Source organism: Apus apus, chromosome 18, assembly GCF_020740795.1.
Source record: "Apus apus isolate bApuApu2 chromosome 18, bApuApu2.pri.cur, whole genome shotgun sequence".
NCBI lineage: Eukaryota > Metazoa > Chordata > Aves > Apodiformes > Apodidae > Apus > Apus apus.
Genome location: NC_067299.1, coordinates 4,391,675 through 4,409,581, shown reverse-complemented (window position 1 = coordinate 4,409,581; position 17,907 = coordinate 4,391,675). Strand labels below are relative to the sequence as shown.

Below are 17,907 nucleotides of genomic sequence, written 5' to 3'. Positions count from 1 at the left end.
CTTGGATATGATATGGAGGCAATTCTGGTAAAGAAAAGATTCAAACAAATTATGCCTCCAAGTACATCCATTTGGGATCTGTTAGAGCTGCCAGCAACTGTAATATTATTAGCTTTCCAGATTTCATTCTTCCTTCTACAAAACTGATGTCTGCCTGGGCATTCACTTAGCAACTAAATTCACCTCTAGCACTGCCTGCTCTACACCATGCAGGACAACAGGAGGCCAGGAAGGTAATAGACAGGATGTATTTGGCCATAACTAAATTTGACATTTACATACATAAAATTATCCATGCTTTGACTTAAGGGTCACTTGCTCTTGACTTTCTCCTCCTCCTATAATCTCAGCTACTATTTTTCACAAACACACCATTTATGAAGTTTCCTCAGCAGAAAAATTGTTGCTTTAAAAGAACCAAAGTGTGTTGACAGTCTCAGAAAGGGCAAGATTTCTTGCAGAAGTTACTTAATCCCTCAATTCCACTCTATTTCTCTCATGTTTGAAAGAAGTAGAACACATTCACAGTTGGAAAGATGGCAGTAGAAAACCTTCCTCCAAATTCTTAAGAAACATCTTTTCTCTTCTGTGGGTTACCCAGCCCCTCCAGGCAAGTATCTGTTAGACCATAATGGGTTCAGGTTTCTTGTTTAATTGACAGCAACCATCACAATAGAAAATCTACAGTTTTTATGGAAACGGGTGAATTATTCATGAAAATTTTTGGCCAGAATGGAACAATTCATTTAATTCACACAAAAACTATCACCTCTTCCATTTGATCGAGTTTGCTGGGTATGGAAACTTTCTGGTACCCAGGAAAGAATGCACAAACACAACACCCAAGCTATAGACACAGACACTACAACAACAAGAATTATGGACATGATTGAATACAAATAAATAAAATATAGAACACACACGTCTCGTAAGAGCCAGGAATCAAGTGCAGGATTCTCATAAAAAATTATTTCACTTCTTGTTTGAAAAAGTGCAAATGGGAGCAAGATATAATGCCAGGAATCACAGGAAGCTACCATTAATGCCCACAGTCAGTCACTTGTTCTACCCAAGGGAATAATAGTTTCTGCAGTGGAAGGAGCCTGTGTATATTTTATTAAATCCCTTAAAAATGGATTTTCAAATGGTTTATTAACAAATGGTCTTCCTCCAGGAGAGCAGAAAATCTTGTTAGAAAGAATCTGTCATCTTGCCATGCACTGAAGGATGTTTACTTTGATAGCTTTCTCCTTTTCCTTTCTACAACTTAGTGACATGTTAGCTACAATGCACAGAAACTATTGGCTCAGTACTTAGACTCACCATTCAACTTTGTCAGCAACCCCTTTGTTAGGCAGCTTTTGAAGTACTCTTGAAATTTGGGAATGGGGGAAACTGTTTTCTCAACATTTCTTGCCATTATGTTGCACTCCCAGGCAACATGTTCTCATTCCTCATCCACGAAGGAAAAACTCTTCCCCTTTCCATTTGCCGCCTCGTTTTATACCCTGCCAAAAATTCCATTAGGCATTTCCCGTGTCATGAAGCAAGACCAAAGATCTGTTTAATGGATTTTACCCTAAGGCAAGTTCATTGTGATTTCCAGCTTCTTAATGAAGTTGAAAAGTTAACTTGTAGCAATCAAGTTGCTCGGGATGCATTTTTTCTGCAGGACTCATTACCTCCTGGCAGTGATTCTGAAGCAGCACATGCCTGGTTTATGGTTCCCTGGCTCTTCTCCTGCTACAACCACCCGCTACCTAATTTCTTTACAAAGAATATCCCTTAAATATTTCAGCATTGATTCATGGAATGAATGGATTGCATCTTGCCAGTAGAGTAAAAAAGCATCACAGAAATAATCCCTCCATCCAGAAGTGTTTGGGGAACCTACGAAACACCTGAGAATATGTAAGGATGTTGAAGAGCAGTTCAGGACAAAAAGGATAAGGACCTGAGCAGCAGCTGATGGCAGAGTAAAATAACTCATGGTTAAGGCTGGAAGGGACCTTAAAGATCATCAGGTTCCAACCTCCTACTATAAGCAGGGACACCTCAGGCTAGACCAGGCTGCACAAAGCCTGGTGTTACTCTGTAACTATTTAATAACTATCAGTTACAATAGTATTGTATATTCTTATGCATATTCAAAACTATATGCTGTCTTCTTACCCATAGATCTATATAATGATAACTGAACAAAAGGTATTTCAAGGTGCACAAAATTTACACAAATATCTTGTAACCTCTTCCGAAGTCTGCCATTATACACTAAAAACCCACTTCTCCAAATCTGGTATTTTTTCATCTTGTTTCTACGTTTGTTTTTCATGATAGGAAGTTCCACTTTTCATTGTTACTCAGATATAAAGTGTAGCTGGGGGGAGAAAGGAAACAGCTCTTAGGTTTTTCTTAATAAAAATCAGAGTATTGGCACCACCGGCAGTGCAAAAAGTCAGAGATCCCCAAGGGACTAACATTGATCTAAAAGCCTTTTCCCATGCAGAGCTCTTCATGTGTTTGCTACCAGAATTTTCTTTTTGAATAAGCACTGCTTCAAATCAAAGTGTGTCTCCAGTGGGCTGGAAACGTGTTTGAAGGGTCAAATAGAAGTTCTACACACAGGCAGCACAAAACTTCAGGAATGGGAAGCAGACACCTCCAGCCAACCCAGAGGCTGAGCAACGGGACTTGTTCCACCAGACCCTGTTTTGGTAGAACCAAGAGGACTAAGCTACACTTGGGACTAAAGGGGCAGTCACTTGCAAAAACAGGGTTATCACCCAATCCACCAACATGTAAAAGTGACGCACAAAGGTGTACAGTGCTGCTATAATGATGTACTTAATGATCACATTTTAAGTGTCAGTCCCTTAATGCATATTCTAGATAACGACACCAAAATTCTACATATACATGGAATAGAGCAAGGAAGACATGGTGTCAGTCTTAGAAGCAGCTAAATTCTTGTAATACAAACACACTCCCTCTAATTTCAAGGCTACCTTCCATGGTAGTGGGTAAGGTTTTTTTAAATGCAATATAGATATATGCATCCTAAGATCATTTCCAGCTATGGGTTGTAAAACCTGAAGCTTTTTGAGAAACACCAAATGGAAAATACTGGTCTGAGCAATTCCCTGCTGAATACCTACCACAAAATACATAAAATATTTCTGAAGGGAATCTAGACTCATCTCAAACCCTACAGACATGTAGACTTAGAGACTTCAAATGTGGAATAAATGGATTCCCCCAAAGCTCTAGCAGGTAGAGAAGAATATACTTCTATATCTATAAAACAAACATGGTGTTATTTTCCTAGTGTACAGACTAGGGAAATTACACATTATCTCATGAAGCATTTACTTTTTCTACATATCTTTGGAACTGTCTTGCAGATTTATTCTTTTTTAACTTTGCGACACCAAAAACATTTTAAGAACCTGCAGATCAATGTACCCACATCCACCTACACCTCTCTCCACACACAAGAATAAACAACTGCCTCAGCAACCAGAATTAGATTAAGAGAGAGACAAGAGAACATGTCAAATCAAATTGTGCTCTTCTAGCCCTTTCACAATCTTATCTTGTGAAAATGGCCATAAAAAACAACCACGAAGTAAGGAAAATTTATGTATGCCAACTGCATAGAAATCTAACTAGGATGAGGGACCAAAACTAAAATCTACTCATTTAAATATAACAGTAAAACTTTTTTGAACACGTGGCGCTCTAATTTTAAAACTAGTGCTTCCTCTACTCTGATCTAAGTCACACTCAAACTTATGAAAATGAAACAGGTGTCCCTGCATATTTTAAACATACATTCATAAGGACTTACACTTCTGCAAAGTATGCAACACCTAATGTCTTACCAGCATTTCAATTTCAATAACACATTGTAAATTAGAACAAATACATCATAAAACAGACCTTGGGAGATGCAAGTCTGCAACTGGTGGATACAGTGATTCAGTAACCAAATAAAGCTAAGTAACCTGCAGACAGTGCTCCAAGCATCTAACAAGAAAACTTAACAATATGAAATTTTTTGCTCTTTATAAAATTTAACTTTTTCATCTATCCTTAAGAATGTGGATGAGCCAACTGAAGCCTTTTAAAGCCATATTATTTAAGACAGACCTCACCAGCAGTATGCCTAACATTTTCAATAGTTTTTCTTTAAATTTTGTACTAGATCTAAATATAATTTAGTGAGAGAAGTAATGAATTTCTGTATCTTTCCTCTCCTTTTCTTCCACTGATCTCATCAACTCTCTTTTGCTTTAAGACACAGAGTAACTCAGTCCTTCAGTGAGAGCTTTTATCCTGCCTGGGCAACAGGAGAAGGCATTGGAGTGGAGGAGGCAGAAGTGCAGATAACAAATTTATACATTGAGTTTTATCATGTTTTTGCTTCAATGCAGTGCTTGTATCTTGACATAAAAACAACAGGTGTCAAAACCAAATAGGAGACTTTTTTTTTCCCCTCTACATCTACTGAAAACCCTTATATTCAGAGAGAACGTCAAGAAGAAATACAGTATTATTGTCAACTACAAAATGTTTCCCACCACTTGGACACTCTGAAAAAAACAAAGTACAGGTTGCTTTATAAATCACTGGACAACTCAAGCCAGATCTGCATCAACTGGCTCCTCTCCTCTTTTCAGTAAAAAAAAATAATTTACAAGATCTACACATTCTGACAGATCCTTCTGCAAATTCAAGTTATTCGTATGGAGGACATCATATTTTCCACTAAAGTAATCCTCTGATGCTCTCAAGGCACAGATGTTTTTATAATGTATCTAATTCCATAGGTATTGCATTACCTTTCATATGCTTCCAGGATGAATGTTTGCTGAGTCAGCTGGTTAGCTACAGCTGTATCTTTTTGTTCAAACCACCTTCCCCCACCAGTCTCACAGCTCTAGTCTGTTGAGCAGGTTGGTTAATTACCTGGTTCAATGTTCTATTATGAAAGAATGGAACTGCCTCTATATTAGTGATAATCCCAGAATGTATTCATTCATGAAACAAATGCATTTAGTACATTACTTAAACACTGGTGGCCTTAAATTCATGTTATTCAAGGCAACCCTGGACTATGTATCATAGAATGACAGAATGGTTTGGATTGGAAGGGACCTTAAAGATCATCTAGATCCAACCCCCCTGCATGGGCAGGGACACCTCCCACCAGCCCAGGTTGCTCCAAGCCCCATCCAACCTGCCCTTCAACACTGCCAGGGATGGGGCAGCCACAGCTTCCCTGGGCAACCTGTTCCAGTGTCTCACCACCCTCACACTAAAGAATTTCCTCCTAATGTCGAACCTAAATCTCCCCTCTGGCCTCCCACTCACTTTTTCATGTCACTTACCTTCAAAATAACAGGAGGGAAAATATTTGGGCCAACTAAGCAACAAAATCTAATGTACATTATCCAAATCTTCGAAATAAATTTGGAATAGCACTCCAGATTTTTTAAAAATACTACTGAAAAAAGCATCACGTCCCTTAATAAGAATAAAAGGCCACATATATGAAAAGAAAGCAACGAAACCCAAGAACTCTTCTCAACATCAACAAAAGTTCTGCTTTCAAAAGGACTGAAAGAATATGCACACAAGTCATTTACCAAATTGGCAGTTATAATTTACATTTCCTCTTTTTGCTTGTATTCCTTCTTAATCAACTTGTTTGCTTTCTCACAGGTGATTTTCTCCTGAAACACATTCTTCACCAAGTAGAAACCTCAATTTTGCTTGACACCCAGACATTTGCACTGCACTAGGCTGGGGCTACACCAGCCAAGAATAACTTAGTCCATTGAATTATTTAAGCAGTTGTTCACACTCAATTAGATTTTCATGAAAGGTTAAGCAATAGACTGATTCACAGAAATCTCTTCATGTTTATGGGAGGCATCTAACATAATACAGGGAGGTATTTAAAATTCATTTTTTTGAATGACTAAGCTGATACAAAATTCTTATCTATCTGTTCACCAAAAAAAAAAAAGTAATTTTAGCCTCAAATTCCACTTTCAAATTTTCTAATTATAACACATTTCATGTAAAGAGAACATTAAAATACCTGTGCCTAAAATATTTCATTTGTGAAGATCTGCTTTCAAAATAGAATGTTAATTCCTAACTGTTAATGGGAAACAAGAAAAACACCAAAACCCCATATAAGTACATGTGCACAGGTAAAATTTGCTTTATGTGCTGAAAATGAACCGATTTAATGCAGCATTTTAATGGAAACAGGCCACACAAAGATGCTATTCTTATCGAGGAGAGGCCGTGCCTCTTTTCCACTGCACATTTCCCCAGCTATTTATTATCATCATGGGGCTACAATCAGCAATGCAAAGAAATGTTCTTTTGAACCAGCTTGCTTTACAGAGTAGTAACTCCAGATCAGTTTGTCTGATTTCCTTTTCCAAAGTGTCACAGAGCCTCTCTAATTAAATGCTCCATAATTGCAAAGCACAATAGATATATAAAAATATCATTATTACACATTTTTTCTGCTGTCAGGAAAAAGAAAGCATTCTGTTGCAAAGCCAATAATTAAAGAATACAAGGAAAATAATATGTTATTTTATTCCTTTAAGGAATATGAAGACTAAGCAACACTAAGGGGAATTTTAATGTGAAAGACATTAGAAAAATCCTGAAATAAAAGCAGACACTGAAAGGAATGAGACCAGACTGTATGCTCATCTAAGTACAACTTCCACAGGAAAACACACATTACTCACTTTTTTCAGACCCTCTCCTCTTCAGCTGATGAGGAAGAAGTATTTAACTGCTGACCCCTACCATCTGACACAGCAAAAGTCAAATCAAGTGCACAAAATAAGAGCGTTGATATTTAAAGCAAAAGTAGTTAAAAGGAAAGTGATTTTGAAAAAATTAAGGTTGCACAGAGAGTCTTAATTCCAAAATTAAAACAAAATTGCTGAAGTTGATCAATGCTCAGCAGGTTATTTTCTTCTATAAGAAATGTCACATTATACCTGAAAGCCTATAACAGTCCAGAGCTGGAACTCAGGAAGCTGCAAAGGGACCTCGACCCAAGTCACACATTTATTTTGACATTTTCCATTTCTTCCAGAGTGGTGAAGAAAGATCATATAGCCTTTTAATTTTCCTAACAGGTGGTCTGTATCATGGAGCCTTTTCTCAAGATCTCCTGGGAGAAAAACGCCCTCAACTACAAATCTGTATCACTACTACATTGGCTATTTCATAAGGTTTTTCACTTAGGTCTCTCTTATTTCTTTGCAACAGAAAATCAGCTTGAAGAATAAAACTTTAACACCACATGTCTGTGATTTTCAAGACCTTGTGTGGGAAAAGTGTCTTTAGAAGTACTGCACTTATTTTTTTCAAGGAAAATTTTAAACAAACATGGAAGAAAAGCAAACATTTAGGACTAAGGCTTGTGTTGAGATACCCGCATGTGGTAGGAAGTGTGGGGTAAAATCTGTGTTAGCTCAGACAGGCCTGGGAGACATCATGGGGGGAAAGAAAGGAGGAAAAAATAAAGGACAAAAGCTACCATGCAACTCAACTGCATAATTAAACTAAACCCTGAACATGGTGAAAAACTCTGTATTATGAACAAGATTCTGATCACCATGTGCACACTCCAGCACAATAAAAAGTGAATAATTCATAATCATTTTCAAAGGAAAAGTATGCATCACTCCACTTGGGGGAAGCACAGGGGATTTCACTGGTATGATTTTTCTTTAGGGACAATGACAAAGTGCCACTCACCAGAAGGAAACTGAAGCATTGAACTGTGTTCCATGTGCCATAAATCAACACTGCAGCCTACAGGATGTCTCTCTGGTACCAACATACCATCAATTTTTCAATAAGCTCCTTAAATAATGGAATATGTGAACGGTGACAACAGTAATGAAAAATGAAATGTTTTGCACGCCAAAGACGCTAGAATAACACAGCTAATAAGTTGCTTCTACACTTAAATCAGCTTTTTTATGTAAAATCTTTTCCCAAAAACCCAACATGTTGTACCACAAAACAATCCAGACAGCTTTTGAAGTAGTCAGTCTCTGAGCAACGTTGTTTCTAAACAACCTGGTTCAAAACAGGGTTTCTTTTGTGGTTTTGAAGTTAACCAAGACAACAGCTTTCCGTGTTACAAGAACTGCTTGTACATTCCCCCTAGGCTACCATTACACTTTCATGTTCCAGTCAGAGAACAATCCTTCACTCAAATAAAGCTCTCCAGAAAAAAAAAAATAATAATTTTTTTGAAAGGATTATTTAGATCCTGGTCTGGAATCAAACACAATATAATTAACTGTTCCTCAATGAAGTCAGCATCCTACACTGCTGCCCTTCCCCTGTTAAGAACCAAGCTTAGTCATCTTTGACCTCTTTTTATTTCCCCAGAATAAAGAGGGGGGGGGAAAAAAGACAGGGTTGTCTTAGTGGCACATCAGTAGTGAAGCACGGAATCACCTGGGAAAGCTGATTCAAACAGACATGCAGTGTGGTCCTAGGCACGAGGCCACCAAGTCCATGAATGCTCACACAGTAAATGGGGGCAGGCAGATGCCTGACATGGGAAATTGATTCCAAGAGGACAGTAGCAGGTTTTAGCTTTTAGTTTTCTATTAACACTAAAAGAGAAAATATCTTGATTAAATTACAGAAGGCATTTTATATCTATAGTTAATCTATAATTTTAAGAAAGATTATCTTCACTTTCTCAGAAAGGTTAGTCATTTTCCCCTCGTTACGCAGCAAATCAGTGCACATAAAGCAATTAAGACCATTTCTCAGCAACAACCATGATTTTATGCACAATGTTTAGCTCTAACTACATAATGATAAGTTACGAGAACAGGGACCAATATCAGCTCTGATTCTTGGAGACATCTAAAAGCTCTCACTAGGGAAGTAGGACCATCAAACAGAAAAATCAGTACAATTCCAGAATTAAGTCCAAGAAATGAAGCAAATGTTAAAATACACAAATGCAAAGCAATAAAACTTTCAACACTCATGACAATGCAAATGACAACCCTCATCAATGTCACCAGCAGTAGAAACACTACTTCAGTCACCAGCAATTAAGGAGTTATTTACTATTTGGACTCTGCCATTCAGAGAATGAAAACTTCTTGACTGTGAAAATTAATTTTCATGCAGCTGCTACTTAAATGATATGAAAAATATGCAAGCAGAAAGTGTTAATTACAACAGAAATCAGAGCATTTGTTAACTAGATACAATAACTCAGCTTGAAGCACTTTGACAAGTCAGAGCTCAGAAGTGAGAAACAATAATAGATTTTCAGTTTATTTTCCCCATGCTGTATGCTCAGGGTATTTAAACTAACAGCATAATAAAATATTAAACTGCACAGCTCTCAGGGTGTGAAATTCACAAGCAAAACACTCATCTACCAGTATGGCATATAATTTTTTTAGACATAATACCCAATAATGTGCCACACTGTTGCTATGGATTCTGCTTTATATGATGTGCAGATGCTATCAGGAAGTATATCTGCTCTATGTAAAAAGCAAGTGCCACAGGGCACTTGAATAATTCCAAGTCCCTTGCTGGTCACAGTAGCAGTTCAGTAAGCCCCAGGAAGTACATTTGTTCATTCTTTGCAGCCAGTAATTCAAAAAGAGAAGGTGGGACCCAAATCACACTTAGAAACTTTGCTACAACACTCAACCACAGTGGCTGCTGTGTACTCGAGGACCCATGTGTATAACATCTGCCTGCAGCAGAGATGAGCAGCAAACAGCTCCTCCATTCCCATGGTTTCTGCAGGTTTCCAAAGAACAAGAAGTCAGAACAGTTCACTCCTTTCTTATTACCTCACCCAAATTTCTATTCACCCAGAATATTCACCTGAGTAACTATCCAGTTTATTTGGTTAGCATGTGATAAGATAGACTCAGTCAACTATGCAGCAGTTTCTCACTAACAACTTTATAACATAAACCGTATTTCATTTAAAGATCAGAATTTCCAAATTAGTATCTTCCTGGATCCTCATACTTGAGTTGTTCCTTCTGAGCATGTTTCAGCTCTATTCTGGCTTTCTTATTTCAAGGAGCTACATCTGCTGCAGCCTCTCAGATTATACAAGAAATGATCTTGCCCTGGTGTGAACTGGCAGTTCCACCCTCCAGGGGAAGTTTGGAAGAGTAACTTGATTGAATTGATGACATGCCAACCAAATTTGAGGATAAAGATTACACACCTGGTTAGAGAAAGCCCTTATTCTACTTCTTTTTGTACAAGCTTCACTATTCCTTTTCCAGCTGTTCTCTATTTGAAGCAATCCCACTTACAACAGCCTCTGATGCTGAGGCTGGGAAAAAGATTGTCCTGATGGAATGGCTGGACTCTCCCATCACACACATCTCCTGACTATGCCCAAGTCAACAGGAAAGAGGAAAACTGCAGACTTCAGAAATCACATCAAGATTTACAGGAGCCATTGAAGCTCTCAGAAGACACCTCAGATAATGCACAGCAAGCCTGAACATTGTTCTTTCGGATGAATGTGAGGGCCCCAAGAGCTAGACAGTTTATATTACACACATTTAAATGTTTAAATGATGGAAAAATGGAGAATAAAAGTGAAAGTAGATATTGTATATGATTAATGGGAACAAAAAACCCTCTATAAAACATGAAGCTGAGATAAAGATCAGAAAGAAAACTACCAGTGCAGAATAAGTGAAAAACAAGCAAGGAAGAAACAATAGTGGGCAATAAGTAAAACAAAATCCCCTCTACATTTATTAGGTACCAATGTTGAAATACATAATTTTTGAGTCAATAGAATTTGGCTTTTTTGGATCACATTTTCCCAAACTTATGCCCCATCAACCAGAGATCACTTTACTAAGATTTTGATCAGAGTAAGTCAACAGACACATCTTTAGAATCTGGCAACAAGCTTTTCTTTTCCAAGAAGAAAAAAAAACAACAAAGGGTCACTTCAGTGTCATGAGCCCTACCTCAGCACTCTGCAGCCACTGAAAAAAACCCAGTGACTTCCAGGGGGCACTGCACAGAGTTGTTAGCGCCAGAAAAGAGAGACAGTGCTTCTTGCATGCTGTTTAATTACTCTTCCACCATTTTGCTCTACTTTCATTGTTAGGTCCTTGCACATAGTCTGAAAAAGCAAATACGACAGAATTCTATTCCCTAAAGTCTCTTCTTGTTTTTAGGGTTTCTTACACACTGTAATAGCACCGTTGTAGCTGTTTGGCTCAAATAAATAAGGCTTCTGGAGTAAGAGAATGCCTGTCCCTTGAGAGCAGAAGGCAAATGCTGTGCAGAAAGTGAGTATCATTATTAATTTACAATTATTTTGTAACTTAGCCCTGATACACCAGCCTGTTTAAAGGCCTTTCTTTTCATCCCAATGGATGTGATGTTGGATGTTAGCTATAGTTAAATCATCTAAAACTAGACAATACATTGAACATCCTGTTAAAGATGCAGCAGTATAAATTAGTCTATAACAGTAAAATCATGCAGAAAGTTTGTTTATATAACTTCAAAGAACAAACTTCTGTCATAAAACATACTTGGTGTGAACAGATTCCTACCTTCTGCAAATATTTAAACACAGGAGTAAATCTCTTCCTCAAAATACTCCTACAGCTGTCAACATGAATCTCATGAAGAAAACTGCTCCTGATAAAGCATTTATATCTGCACATTATACCTAAATACACCTAATAGAAAAATTTAAACAATCTTAGGGAACCCACCCGATGTTGCTACATAATTGCTCAGATAATCACTCTGCAATCAATGTGACTGCACCACAGAGGAGCCATCTGTGGAGCAAACACTATTTTCCCATTGAATTTCAAATTCACCTTTTCACTGCATAAACCTAATAGTTTCCAATTTTTCCTCCATACACATTACAAGCAAAAAGACACTGTGGAATGTTTATCTCTTATCTGGATATTGTCATTTTACTGTCTCAAACTTCTTACAACAAGCTTTTCACTGGGGAGGAAATCAGTCAGCATCAGACCCAGTGGGGAAACCCTGCACTTGCTCAATGTCTATGGCTCTTACATACTTCCAGATGTTCAGAACATTAATAATGCACTAACTCAAAACCTCTTTTTGAAACTTTAGAACGTGCAAATTGCATTAAAACCTCTTTGCCCTCATTAATGGTATTGTTGCAATCCCAGTACCCTGGAAAATGTTTTTTGGCATTTAACTTTGTGATATTGCCATTTACTCATTTTAACAGCCAGTGCTCAAATCTTAATGCTTGTAATAGGCCTGGCTAAACAGACTACCATCTTTTGTACATTTATTGAAATAATTTATTAAATAAAAGTTGTCTGAAGGCAGTGTTAGGTTTTCTTATTGATGGCAGACAAACCCTAGTTTCTTATAATTTTTTTACCAAACTGTATTTCAAGACAGTTTTAGAAATGAAAATATTCTGTTCTTTTTCAGTGTTACATTCAATTAATTTTCTGCCACTCTGACACAGATGCCTTTAAAAAAGTTATTTCTACCATTGTCACACAAATCTCAGTAAGAAAAGGGGTCTGTCTTACACTAAGAAGAGCCAGACATTCAGAACTAATAATGAAATTGTATCCCTCCCTCAGCCTGTCATATCTAAGGGTAGCACATTTATGTTCAGGCCAGCAGAGAACACATTCAAGGAGCTGGTCTCATAACCAGGCCATAGGGGTACGACAGTCAGGGGTTAAACTGAGGTCCCTCCTGTTTGTTCCAAATCACTTCCTAGACTAAACCTGAAGATTCTCACTCTGAAAAGAGCACAGATTACACCTCTTGCCATGCTCTACACTGCTCACAGAGTTAATGAATATTGCTGAAGTCTGGTCACCTGAAGTTGTGTAATACTGCCAAGAATGGTTTGTCAACAGACCTCCCTGGTCTCCAACTTCATTGCAGCTTTGCCTGATACCTTAAAACATGGAAAGGGAGCCAAGACAATAACAGAGGTGCTCCAGTCCTAATGGATTTGGTGTCACCCAATCTTGTCTGTTCTCACCTAAGAACACGTGATCAGCCAAAAGAACAGGAAAAGGGAGCAAGACTGACAGAATTTAAACTAGCAACTCTTAAAAGTACAAGATACATAGAAATTCTAATGTGAAATTCAGCATTTATTTTTTGCAAGTGACAAAAGTTATTAGGTACATATCATTATAACCTTACTCCAAAATTCTCAACAGGAACAGCAAGGGCAATGCAGCATTAATCGGTCTGTACCTACATATTGATAGCTCAGCCATCCTGACAGAGAACATGACTAGTCCAATTCTTGACCAAGGGTATTTGTAGCAGCAGGATTGAGACTACCAAATGTATTCAAGATTGGATATTAAATAGTTTGGTCTTAGAGGTATTGCACATAAAACTCGGAACGTGCTCACTTACTAGAAAAAAGTCAATCTGAAAAAAAAAGACAAGTGCTCTGGGAAACAAATGCTTTAGATCACTTTGTTCCAACACAGTATTTGTTATTCTTCAACACCCCTCAGAAACTCGGAAGTTCTAGACAGTCCAACAATATTCCAGCAGGTATTCCTTAGTTGCAAGGAATTCTTGCTTCTTTTTCATTATTCTCCACTAATCAATATTAATGCAATATAAGAAAGTTAAAAATTCCACATTCATTTGCTTTTCCATTTCTATTATCTTCACTGCTTTTGTAATTAACTAGCCATTAAATGTAAAATTTGTATAATATCATAGCTGTAAACAACTGTCACCTGCATTTTAAAACAGCAGCAGCACTGGTATGAAAAAAAGACACCTCTTTCACATGTATTTGGACACAAATACTTCATAGACAGTATAGCAAATAATTTTTTAAATATAGATTTAGGTCATTCAGCCACTTCTAAGAGTTGCATGAGACAGACAACAGAGCAGTTATTTCTATCTTTTTCAGCTAATTTTCTTGAAATTTCCTTTACTTCTCCAAGATATTTTCCTCTGCAAAACTATTTGATACAATATAACACAAAATACACAGCAACACTGTGTAATCACAGAGTAAAACTGCTATTTGACCTCAAAAGTTAAACCTTTTGTAAAGGAAAGGAGATACAAAAGAAATATGATTAAAATGAATCAAAGAAGAACACTACTTCTTAAACATGTAGGAGAAAAATAAATAGCAAACATATCTTGGATTTTTAAGCAAAGAAAACTTATCAGGTCATAAGTTTTACTAATGAAAACAGGCATTGAAAGCCTTGAGTAACTAGCTTATTTTTAAAATTTTACTTCCAATTTACAGCTCAACAATTAGCAGATACAAATTAACCAACAATGCCTCACAGAAAAAAACCCTACAGCACTACAAAACACCAACATTAATAGCACTGTCCAAAGCTTTTCTTTTGTAAAAAAGCTACTAAAGAAAGGTCAGTTAATTCATCATGATGGATTATCACAAAAATTTATAAGCATTAGCATTTTTCTCCTTGCTGGATACCTTGACTTTGATATGACAACATATTGAATGAATCATCTAAGATGCAGGCACCAGGCAAGATATATCTTAATGCAGACAGGTCGGCGACATGAACCCTAATGGTCCTTATCTTAATCTTGTTTAAAAGCATCTTAGATTTCTGAGTAATCTTTTCACCTTCTGATATTCTCTTTTATAGAGTGTTTTTGCTGGAGTTGCTACTGATTTTCACATAAATGCATTTTTGTTAAATAGTATCACCAGTTTTACTAGCCCTCAAAATTATCTAGGTTTGTAATTGAGCAAAAGTTAACATTTTAGAAAAAAGTGTATGTGCCAGAATGCTGATAATTACACTTAAAATTCATATGTTACTGGAGATAATTCCATTCATGAAACATGTCATCACAGCTGCTCATAACAAATAGACACCTAATGAATGTGGAGATGTGTATCTGATGCACTTTTTTCTTCTCCTCATCCATACACTTTCCTACATCTATTCTTGGATATCTGCCATAGGTCCATTTTAAATAGTCAGTCTTCCATGAAAAATATAGTTATACAAATACTTAAGATAAAGGTAGGTTTACCTACTATTACTTTGGTTTGTATTCACCCTGCATCTAGTAATTCCAAATTAAACATAGATAACTAGGTGACAGGCTTTCCCCATAAAACTGCATTGCACAAAACTGCAGAACTCTGTCTGCTACAGCTACTTTGATTAAAAAGGAAAAAAGAAAATAAAACATGGATGTGGATGGAGTGGAACAGAGGAAGGTAACAGGTGAATTATTTTTAAGTCAGAATTTTTTTGGAGATAACAGCAGTTCATACATGAAGTAAAAAGGTCTTTGGAAAGTATCTTCTCAGTCTGACAAAGTCTTTTCTTAACCTGATCATTAGGAAAGGATGTAGGCTTAGAACATTGCAGATTTAAACTTCTTCCCAACACAGTTCAATAATGTTCTGCAGATTATAAACATATTGTTGTAAAGGGCACTCCAGGGCACAACACAGACAAGTTACTACTACCTCTTCCTGGCAGTAGACAGCTTCTTCAAAGAAATTTAGAATCTTCCAGGAAGTAACCTACCTGAAGAAAAGCTAACAGAGAACAATGCAAGCTATTAAGGGATGCTTTTTGCACCCACTGGCACTGGAAGGAGGATGCGACTAAAATGGTAACTCCCCCAGCAGCTACTCTGCTGACATTTATAATGCTCAGCTCAGATGTTCTATAAGCACTGTCCAGTCATCTCATTTTATGATTGGGTTAATGTGGTGACACTTAGAAATTTTACTTGCCCTCTATTTATTTGCACATGGAAACTTTATAGTAGGTTGATATTTCTTCTAGGTGAGCATATTTTTCCTCTATTATACACTAAAGAAGTCTGAAACAAATAATTACATTTGTGCCAGTTTGTTTCTGTAGCTCTGACATGAAGAAAGGGGTGATAATTTTCATCAAATATTGGTAATTACTTCTTTAATATATGCAAGCCAGCCTGAAATACCAGACAAAACATATAGGAAAAAATATTACTCATAAAAGCCCCTTAAATTCCCAACTGGGAAGTTCAGATGGTATTACTCTATTTCTGCCATAAATTTATTTTATTTCTGACACCATGCAATGAAGTTCTGAATAACAGGACCAGCAGTAAGAGAACACTGCTTGGGTGCTTGCTCAAGGGTCTCAACATTGTTCATCACTATGTCAGGCAGGGTTCCCAACTTCTGCTTCCTGTGGCAGGCGTTTACACCTTCCATTATTTTTACTCCCATAGACTGAGGCCAAAAAGTGTTGATTTACCATTCTCACAACAAAAAAGAAAATACACCTATATTTTATTACAGTGAACAAAAGTCCATGGAAATTCAAAGTGAATGGAAGTGAAAGGAAGTGCAGTAAGATGCTGCTTCTGTCTCTGACACTCTCCTTATATACAAACAAAAAAAGTAACAGACTTTACGACCTGAATTAAATTGATAAAGAGCTCTCCAGAAAAAAAAAATTATTTACAAAGCAAAATAATTAGGCAAATAGGTAAAAATGTGCAGCATAAGTGTTGATACTGAGGTACTGAAACAGCCTCTCAAGAAGTAGAGCTCCTGCCAGAGCTGCGGAGCAAAGGACAGCAGTGCTGAGCTACAAATTCTTACAACTAAAACACAAGGTTGTACTGAAAAATGCATCTGTAAGTGTAATCAAACTGAAATCCAATGTACGTGCCTAAATTCAAACTCCATCAAACTATCTGGATAGATGTACTTGGAATTCAGAACGTTGCCCTCAGCCTTCCAGACATTTAAAAAGACATTATTTTTCACTTATTCCAAAGTTGAAACTCCAATTCATAAAACATGTCAAGCCCTCAAAAAACCTGCTTAAGTCGTAACAGTCACTGAGGTACATGACCACATATATTAATCATATCTTGATAGCCTTGAACAATTTCTTTTAAAACTGCAATTTTTTTAAAGAGAAGCAGCAATTTCCCCAGGAAAATCTCTGAAAATCAATTTTGAAATGCAAATGTACAGCTAAGCAACATTCTGTATGATGATGAAAGAAAAATACCTAGTTTTCCCTGTACTAATATGCTTATGCTTACATTCTTCTGTGTTTTCAACGTATTAGTCCCAGACTTAAAGGCAACCCATTCCACAATACAAGTAGTAGGATGAAAAAGGGCATCCATAGAAAAATATTGGCAATGTGATTTTAAAATACCATCCTTCAATTGCCTGCAATTTATATTTATCAATACTTTCACTAGGATCAGGGAAGGGTTCCCACAAAGAAAAACAAACACTCAACGTGTTTAGCTGGGTGACCTTTCAGTAAAACAGTAGGGCAGTGAGAGGGGGGAGGGTACCAGAGCTGCACAGCAATCTCTTTCCTTTGTTATTAAATGTCATTACAAAGTCTCTCTATACTTTCCATTCAGATTACTTTCCTCAGAAACACTTCCACATATATTTGTCAGGTCTGTATAGGTAAGATCTGCTCTCATATACTGCTCAGCTTTATACACTTGAGAGAAGGAACGACAGTGAAAACTGAAATATGCTCCCATTTCAATACATAAATTAAATCGAATGCAAAATTTATTCTCAGATCGTTAACTCTGCATGTAAGTGCAGAGTTTTCTGAGCTGGGTTAAGTAAATTTATACTCACTGCTCTGCTTTTGTTAGGGACTGTACATTACACGGTCTAATGTGGTCACCTAATGGTTACTGTCAGTAATTGCACCGGTAACTGTAACTAAAGAAACCCAGTGAAAAAAAAGCCTTTGCTTTGCAGCCTCTTCAATTTCATAATGAAACTAACACGAAGGGTTTGTAAAAAAGAAGAAATTTGTT

The 17,907-nt window shown here is 37.0% G+C and overlaps 1 protein-coding gene across 2 annotated transcripts in view; it reads right to left on the bottom strand.

Annotated features, from left to right (window-relative positions):
• Positions 1 to 17,907, bottom strand: part of BRIP1 (BRCA1 interacting helicase 1) — a 52,494-nt gene that overhangs the window by 19,522 nt on the left and 15,065 nt on the right. The window lies entirely within an intron of this gene.